This window comes from Saccopteryx bilineata, chromosome 2 (assembly GCF_036850765.1).
Source record: "Saccopteryx bilineata isolate mSacBil1 chromosome 2, mSacBil1_pri_phased_curated, whole genome shotgun sequence".
Classification (NCBI taxonomy): Eukaryota; Metazoa; Chordata; class Mammalia; order Chiroptera; family Emballonuridae; genus Saccopteryx; species Saccopteryx bilineata.
In genome coordinates, this window is record NC_089491.1 from 120879698 (window position 1) to 120887142 (window position 7445).

Genomic DNA, 7445 nt, shown 5'->3' on the forward strand with positions numbered 1-7445 from the left:
GGTAGGACATGTATTAATATAACATCATAGATTACTTTGGAGAAAACTAGAATCTTTACAATGATTAGGTTTTTCCACGTGAGTATGCCTTCTATTTCCACTTATTATTGAACTGCTCCAGTACTATGCTACTCAAAAGTGTGGTCCATGGACCAGCTAGCTATATGAGCCTCGCTTGGGAGTTTGAAAGTGCCAACTCTCAGGCACTGCCCCAAAACCACTGAAGCAGAATCTGCTTTTTAAACAAGATCCTCTGGTGGTCTCTGTGTACAGTCAAGTTGGGGAAATACTACTTTAGTAGGGTTTTAAAGACATCTCTGAGATTGTATGCATATTTTTTAGGTTAATTCCTAGATTGGTACAGTTGTGCCTTAGAATCCACAGTGTATTGGTTCTGGGATGCCACTTGCGTAGCAAAATCCAAGAAAACTCAAGTCCCTTATATAAGTGGAGTAGTATTAGTAGCATTTGCATTTAACCTATGCACATCCTCCTATATACTTTAAATCATCTCTACATTACTTATAATACCTAATACAACGTAATGCCATGTAAATACTTGTTACTCTATGGTTTAGAAAAGAATGACAAGGAAAAACAAATCTGTACATTTTCATACAGAAGCAACCATCACAGGCCTAACTACATACACAGTGCAAATCAGACACAGTGTAATTTGGGGGAGCGTATTGTCAATCCAAGGTTGGTTGAATGTGCTGATGCAGAACCCACTGACACCAGGGCTGACTCTACAGACAGAAAGGTATCCAGACCCTTTGCTTCATTAACAATTTTAAATAGTTTTTCTATCAAATCTCTTTTGAGTTTTCTATGAACCTTCCTATTATTTGTAAAAAATGACAATGGGGCTTCTTGACTCTTCCCTTCTATCTTTATGCATTCTTTCTCTTGATTTATTTTATTGGCCAAGACTCCCAATATCACATGGAATGTAAGGGGTAAAAAGACATCCTGGTTTTATTCTCAATATTGAAGAAAATGTTTCTAACATTTCTTTTAAAAATTTTTTTCAATTTATTGATTTTAGAGGGAGAGGAAGGGAGAAAGAGAGAGAGGAGAAAAAACATCAACTTGTTGTTCCACTTATTTATGCATTCATTGGTTGACTCTTGTATATTCCCTGACCAGGGTTCGAACCTGCAACCTTGGTGTATGATGATGCTCTGACAAACTGAGCTACCAGGCTAGGACCTAATAATTCTTTAATAAATAAATATTAACTTTGCTGCTGAGTTTTAGTGGATACACTTATCAGGTTATAAAACCTCTCCTCCATTCCTTGTTTGCTAAACACCTTTTTCAAAAGTTCACAGTTGATTTAAACATAATTTTCTGCATATAGAAGAGAAAATCATATGATTTTTGTCCTTTGGTCCATTAAGATGAATAAGGCATGTAGCTTTTTATGTTAATTAATTATAGGAGTAAAAGTGCAGCTGAACTTAATTCTGCTGAAAAAGGTAATTTGTTCTCATTCTTTGCTTTTTTAATCAAAAGAACATGGGTCGAAGCAGACACATAAAAATTCTCAGGAAGATAAATTGCTCTTGTTTGTGACCTTTATAAACACTTGAGATAAATAAATGAATACTATTGTTGTTGTTTTCCCATGGTAGTGTTTGGTTTAATAACTCAGATGAACTTTGGAACTGACCCATAGAGGTGAGTATCCTCACCATTGTCACATGCAGCTATTTCCATGGCCTGACGGGACAGTTACCTTTGGTCAAGTCTTTCCTGGTCTTTGAATCAAATGATATGCTCTTAACTTCAATGACCATCTCTGAATAGGTGTGGCCCAGGAGGCCCAGGAACAACCATTTAATATACTGCTTAGAAAAATCTTTTTTTTTCTATAGCCAAAACTTCTGATTAACCAAGCCCAGTGTGGTTTATAGTAGTGTGTGATGAGGACTGAGGCTTCCATTCCAAAGATACCTTATTGCTGATGTGTAACATTTCATTCAGGCCAGGATTGTCTAGTCTCCTGATGCCAAACAGCTGAGCAAGGCCCTTGGAAGTCAGGCATCTGTGGGTTCTTTTGACTGATTATAACTTCTCTATTTCCAGTTTGTGTCGACTTTGAGCAGGGGTTTTTAAATCTTTCAAGAATCTACTGGAAACTTTTTCCAGAAAAAATAAAGAAAGGAAGAGAGAGAGAGAAAAAGAGAGAGAAAGAAAGAAAGCAAGAGAGAGAGAGAGAGAGAGAGAGAGAGAGAGAGAGAGAAAGGAAGAAAAGCAGCACATTATTTCTAGAAGTTCCCAGCCCTGGTTTCAAAGCCACGACCTGAGAAGGAGTCTGTGGGCTCTAGGTTATAGCCTCTGAGATAAAGCCAGAATGAAATAAGGCTGGAAGCACCCCAGTGTGGTTGACTTTTAGTTTTTGCAGAGCCACTCAAAGAGTGTGCATATTTTCTTGACAGTTGCAATTTTTTAGGTGAATAGTTCAGGTAACAAACAGCCAAACTGAGCAGCAGCTTGCCAGGGGAGCCGTCCTCGCGAAGTGGTAGGGCATTAGGAATGCAGAGTTGCACAAAAGCTTATCAGGCCTTCAAGCCCTTAGAGAAATTGTGCTAACAGCTCAAAACATCCATAACCTTTTGCAGATTTACTTTTGTACAAGCTTCTAGAAAAATGTGATCATGAAATACTTCTAGAAGACAGAACACGGACTGCACTACATTCAGAGCCTTCCCAGAACTGGGCATTGAATTTAACACCCGTGTCCCGCTCACTTGTTACATCCTGGGGTATGACCATATTCATTCATCTGCTCCCTCATATGGTCATTTGTCTACCAAATATTTAATTGATATCATCATAAATCTAATTAGGCCTATTAATGGTGAATTTTTCTTTTTCTTTTTTCTTCTTTTTTTTTTTTTTGCTAGAAAGCATACAATAAAAATTATCCTTTGGCGTTAAGAGAAACAAAAGGGAAATGAATATTATATTCTCACTTAACTGCCACAGCATGTCTTCGTTCAGAGAAGTGGACCAACACTGCAGCAGAGAGCATCATGGGAGGTCTGTAGTTCCCCTCTTATGTCTGATGCGATGTGGTGGAAAGAATAAGATAACAGTGATGTGGTGATTTTACAATTTATCCTCATCTTAGATTTTTATATATTGACAGCTTGTATAAATTTTAAACAAAGCCAAAAAGTATACAAAGGGAGAAAGGCGCATTTTTATATGTTTAGAGAAACGATAGACGTGCCAGAACACATGCCCTCGATTAAATTTTAATAAATCAAATTGGACTTTAATCAAATCCATTTGTTGTTTCAAAGACCTGAAATAACTTAAACCATTGAATGGGAAATGCTATTATTTGTAACATGATGATATATACTTTTAATTAACTTCAGAGCATGTGGTTATTTTATTTCAGTGATTTCATCCTGGGACCTAGAACGAAAGCACAATAGAGAACCACCCTTGATTACGTAACAGGCGATCTCAGCAAGGTACAAACCTGACCCTTACTTTGACCTAATCCTGTTTTGTTTGTTTTAAAATTAAAATTACATATAATTTTTGTATTAAGACTAACTTTTTTATTTTTTTCATTTTGGAAAACTATCAGTAACAGCTTTTTTTTCTAGGCCAGAGTGTGAACAAATTTGGGAAAGGACAGACCTTTTTCTCATGCTCTAGAATCTTCAAAAATGTAAAACTGAAATATTATTGCCCCAATCAAGATATTCAAGCCTGACCTGTGGTGGCGCAGTGGATAAAGCGTCGACTTGGAAATGCTGAGGTCCCCGGTTCGAAACCCTGGGCTTGCCTGGTCAAGGCACATATGGGAGTTGATGCTTCCAGCTCCTCCCCACCTTCTCTCCCTCTCTCTCTCTCTCTCTTCTCTCTCTCTCCCTCTCTGTCTCTCTCTCCCCATTTCTCCTCTCTAAAAAAAAAATGAATAAAATAAATAAATAAATAAATAAATAAAAAGATATTCATGGCTACCAGTTACTAAAATGTAATACTATTTTGTTGAATTTATGCAACCATAAAAAGTACGGACAAAAATAGTTTATATATGTGTGTGTGGGGGGGGTGAGTGTGTATTAGAAGTGCAATGTAGATTATAACTACACAATATAGTGTTTTCCAGAACCTGCTTTGTCCAATAGTGTAGCCAATACTGCATGTGGCTATTGAGTGCTTGAAATGTAGTGTTAAAAAGAAAATATTTTTCCTCTACCCTCTTAGGTCCTGGGATCCTGCAAAATAAACTAACAAAAAAAACAGATTACCAGGAGAAAAGGTACACAATTTTAATTTCTATTTCTGTGCACAGGAGTTCACAAAAAGGAAGAGAATCTAAAAGAAGCAGGGGTCCCCAAACTTTTTACACAGGGGGCCAGTTCACTGTCCCTCAGACCGTTGGAGGGCTGCCACATACAGTGCTCCTCTCACTGACCACCAATGAAAAAGGTGCCCCTTCTGGAAGTGCGGTGGGAGCCAGATAAATGGCCTCAGGGGTCTGCATGCGGCCCGAGGCCCGTAGTTTGGGGACGCCTGATAGAGTCAAGGGCTTATGTGCCATTTTTAACAAAGGAAAGGGGGTTTGGACTTCAAGGAATGATAAATTGTGGGCCATGACTAAGAAGTATTTAGAAGAACTAATGGAAGAAAATGGTATCTTAGTAAGGCCTGTTGATTCAAATTCATGAGTCTCCATGGATAAGTTGCCCTTTCCTTCCTGGTACAGGGAGAGAGGCACCTTCACAAAGGGAACTCTACTTTTAGGCAGATAAGGGAAGCGCAGAGAATTCCCGCATCGGCTGATTCTCAATTATCTTCATTTCAAAATAATCTGTATGCCAAAGTGGCACATTTGGGGGTGGCGTATACTGATCCCTTTCAGTAGCTAGCCTGAATGTGAGATGTGCCGTAAGTATAAAATACACACTAGATTTTGAAGACTTTGTATAAACAAAAGAGAATGTAAAATAGCTTTTTAATAAATTTTATGTTGATTACCTGCTGAAATTATAATATTTTTGACATATTGGACTCAATAAATGTATTGTTAGATTAATTTCATCTGTTTCTATCTACTTTTTTTTCAATGTGGCTACTACAGCATTTAAAATGGTGGCCCTGGCCAGTTGGCTCAGTGGATAGTGTATCAGCCTGGCATATGGCTGTCCTAGATTTGATTTCCGCTCAGGGAACACATGAGAAGCAACCATTTATTTCTCTCCCCCCTCCCTCTCCCTCTTCCTCTTCCTCTCCCACAGCCATTGGCTTGATTGGTTTGAGTGTCAGCCCCCAGACACTGAGGATAAATTGGTTGATTCGAGTATGGGCCCCAGACGGAGGTTGCGGGTGGATCCAGGTTGGGGCACATGCGGGATTCTATTTCCCCTCCTCTCACTTAAAAAAATAAAGTAAAGTAAAATAAAATAAATAAAATAAAATAAAAACAAAATGGCATGTGACTTTCATTATGTTACCATGACACAGTTGCTGTCTGGGACTTTAAGTAAATGACTCAAGTTGAGCATGAATTCAGTTTTTAATAGAGTGGCCTGCATTGATCGCCAGGTGGATAGCAGATGTTAGCTAATTTACTAGAATGACAGCAATTTAAATTCAGAAGTGATTTATACAATGAGAAAACCTCCTGGGGTGTTCAGACAGTGGTAAGCATTTTTTGTTTGTTTGTTGTTTAAAACTTTTAACGATATATGGGTAATCTATTAAGGGTGATGCTGTTTGTGTCCACTTCAAGACAGCCCTCCATTCTTTAGAATGTAAAACAAGGACAACCAGTCCTGAGCTGAATGGTAGGGATGAGATCAAGTTAAACAGGAGGATCTGATGAAGTAAAAAGTTAATTTAAGAGCATTCCCTGGTGGCCAACATTCATAGAAAGCATGCAACCATTTATGCAGACAGAAGGTAGCAAATATTATCTCCCAGGTCATATCAACCTGCCACAGAGTGAGGGTGCTAGATAATGATGATTAGAAGAAAAACTATCACTTATTGCTAGCACCCATCAGCTGATTTCTGGAACTTCTCTGAGTCTTTCTTGATGGCTCAAGACATCCATGAGGATGGCTGTGAGCGAGACCCCAGGGGTCTTTTTGTCCCCTCCTTTCTCTTGGATCCTCCATCCTGAAATAGCTTCCAGTTGTTCCCAGGACGGCAGGCTGCCACACCTCTGACGTGCCAGTTCTGCACCTGCTTCCTTAACATTCGTGGACCTGATGTCACTCCTCACAGTGCTGCCTTCAGAAAACCATGCCAGCCTCTGTGCCCAGGGCCAGCCGTCCTGAGTCCCTGCAGCTCATGTCCACAGGAAACCAAGCCCTGCCGAGCTTCTGTCCTTCCCTCTTTCCTGTGGGGAAGGTTGACCTTAAACTCAACTAGCTCAGGCCTGGGCAACAGGCCTGATCCTACTCTCAGCCTTTGTCCATCTTGTGCTTGTATTTGGACAATGTTGAATTTTACCTGCAGGTTAAGAAAGGCCCTCATCTTTTTGTGTCCTGGAAAGTGGCTTGCCATAAGAAATCACCCCTCCCCATAGCACTTACACAAGACTCATGAAACTTGCTTACCTATGAGAAAGCCAGACACGGACCCTTCAAATTCCCACTCCTTGCCTCATAAATGATTAATTGCATTCCTTGTCCTCCCTAATCAATCAGAACAAAAGTGTTTGTCAGCTGAACTTTGGTTAAGCTTCGCTCCTTACTCCAGGTTCATGCCCTTTGGCCCATTTGCAGCAGGAGCCAGCAGGCAGCCCCTCCTTGAAGGTCCCTCCTGAAAACAGGTGAGGCTCAGGGAGAAACGTTCTCTGGTCCGCTCTCCCATCATCCCACCCTTGCCTCCCACTTCCCCATCCAGTTCTTGTTTACTCCTCTCCCTGTGAAAGAAAACCCTTTTGACTGACTCTTGAGATACTTGCAGACCTTATAGTCAGAGCTTTCCCTCTATTGCGATAGCCCTTTCTTCCCCCTTGCAATAATCCTTGGGAATTGCCCCCTCCTTCCTAAGTCTGGACTTGTTTTTTATTTGACAGTTTTTACAGGCAGAGGAAGGGGACCTCAGAGGGTCCCAGCTCTGTGCTTCAGTCCCTTCAGAAATCCATGTTTACTTGACTTTGCTTACCTCATATTAACTTGAATCGCTGCTATGTGATTTTTTTAAAGGACTCTACTATGTTGGCATACATTAAAAGGACTTCATAGATGTAACCCACCCGCAGCATGTGTCAGTTCTAAGAATGGTGTAGTCAGGAAAACTTGGACTCTGGACAGCACATGCCTGTCTGTCACCTGCTGCAGCTGTGCAGAATTGGTGACATCATCTTCCAACCCTTATTTTTACCCCTTGCCAAATGGCAGTTTGTGGGCTGGGCTCAGCCCCAGATTTCCTGTATTTGGTCCACACAATATTGAAAACAA

General features: G+C 40.2%; 1 long non-coding RNA gene across 1 annotated transcript; it reads left to right on the forward strand.

The window, feature by feature from the left end:
- Positions 1–2911: 2911 nt before the first annotated feature.
- Positions 2912–3861, forward strand: LOC136324622 (uncharacterized). The gene is made up of 3 exons (XR_010729120.1): positions 2912–3048; positions 3416–3491; positions 3630–3861. It is a non-coding gene; the product is annotated as an uncharacterized lncRNA (long non-coding RNA).
- The last annotated feature ends 3584 nt before the right edge of the window (positions 3862–7445 follow it).